The following is a 1,907-nucleotide window of genomic DNA, read 5'->3' as shown; positions in this document are numbered from 1 at the left end:
GATGATTTCATGAAGATGATAACTTTAGTGATCTTCTAACAAGAGAGAAACAACATGGATGGTGGTCGTTGGTTCTCGGTCCAAAACACAGTCGCAGGTTTGAGTGGTTTAAGGAGTGAAATGGTGGTTAAATGGAGGTGGTGTTGGATCTAATTGATCAAATAGAAGAACCAGAAGATGATTTAAGTTTGTGTGGTTAAAGTTCACAAAATATGTACATAAACAAAACATATATAATAATAATAAAGTAGTATTACTATAATATAAATAAGTCAGAGAATTTTAAACGTGTAATAACAGTAATTAATATCTGCCGACAGTCTATAAGGGTATATTTCGTACCCCGTTGTTAAACGGTGGCGGATGAAAGTCTTCAGAAAAATCCCAAATTTTTATATTAAATATATTTAATTATTTTTGTCATTATGGTATAAAATTCGATCATTAATTTAATAACTAAATATTACATCAACTGTCCCTCTCATTTATGGGTAAAATATAAAAAGTGTTGGAATTTAATAACTAGGTCCTAAATATAATTTTAGTAAACCTAAAATTTATAGAACTCATTTTCGTATCACCGTTTATTTTAAAATTACAATAGTTTGAATTTAACATGCTTAATGACAATTGATTGTTCTTGTCATTTTACTAAATAGATTCGAAATCACAAAATATATATTTAATATACTTTATTTATATAGATGTTTTTTAAATAATAATTATCATAATATCATATTTTATTTTTATTTTACCTAGTTAATTAAAGCATACAATATTTTAAATTATAATTCAAATACATACAATCTATATATATAATAGAAATATATATGTATCTATTACAAATAGTTGTTCGTGAATCTTCGGAAATGGTCGAAGGTCAATTGAATATATAAAACAGTTCAAAAATTTTGAGACTCAACCTAACAGACTTTTCTTATCGTGTCGAAATCATATAAAGATTAAGTTTAAATTTGGTCAGAAATTTTCGGGTCGTCACAAAAAGAAGATCCAAACGAACATCTTCGAACTTTTAATAGGATTTGTAATCTATTTAAAATCCGAGAAGTTGAGGATGAAACTATTTATCTTATGTTGTTCCCATGGACTTTAAAAGGAGAAGCCAAAGATTGGTTAGAATCGTTACCTGAAGGAACGATTGACTCATGGGATATTTTAGTTGAGAAATTTCTTCAAAGATTCTTTCCGGCATCTAAAGCCATGAGACTTCAAGGAGAAATTGCCACGTTCGTGCAAAAGCCAAATGAAACATTATATGAGGCATGGACAAGATTCGGAAGGATGTTGAGAGGATGTCCTCAACACGGTTTAGATACTTTTCAAATAGTGCAAATTTTCTATAAAGGCGTCGACATCGCCACACGAAAAGACATCGACACAGCAGCTGGTGGTTCCATTATGAAGAAAACCCCAACCGAAGCTCACAAGATCATTGATAACACAGCATCCCACTCTCATGAGTGGCATCAGGAAAAAGATATTTTTCATTCATCTAAAGCGACTAGAGCCGATTCTAGCCATAACTTTGATTCTGTTTCCGCAAAAATAGATGCTTTCGAGAGATGAATGGAAAAGATGACTAAAGATATTCACGCAATACGAATCAATTGTGAGCAATGTGGTGGACCACACTTAAAGAAAGATTGTAATGTTGAGCAAACGATGGAACAACGAGAGAATGTTTCCTACATAAACCAAAGGCCGGGAAATAATTATGAAAATAATTATCAACCACCAAGGCCAAACTTTAATCGAAATCAAAACATTCTTTACAATCCAAATGGACCCAACAATAACTCGTATAACCAACAAGGTCCGAATAACCAACCAACCAACTCAAAACAACACTTTCAATCAACAAAGACCTTACTTGTATAAACCACCAC

At 31.5% G+C, this 1,907-nt stretch overlaps 1 non-coding gene across 1 annotated transcript; it reads right to left on the bottom strand.

Annotated features, from left to right (window-relative positions):
• Positions 1-1,224: 1,224 nt before the first annotated feature.
• On the bottom strand, positions 1,225-1,331 carry LOC139874007 (small nucleolar RNA R71). The gene has a single exon (XR_011767712.1). It is a non-coding gene; the product is annotated as a small nucleolar RNA R71 (small nucleolar RNA).
• Positions 1,332-1,907: the final 576 nt, after the last annotated feature.

This window comes from Rutidosis leptorrhynchoides, chromosome 10 (assembly GCF_046630445.1).
Source record: "Rutidosis leptorrhynchoides isolate AG116_Rl617_1_P2 chromosome 10, CSIRO_AGI_Rlap_v1, whole genome shotgun sequence".
In the NCBI taxonomy this organism is placed as follows: Eukaryota; Viridiplantae; Streptophyta; class Magnoliopsida; order Asterales; family Asteraceae; genus Rutidosis; species Rutidosis leptorrhynchoides.
The sequence above is the reverse complement of the archived record's forward strand: the minus strand, read 5'-3'. Positions and strand labels throughout refer to the sequence as shown.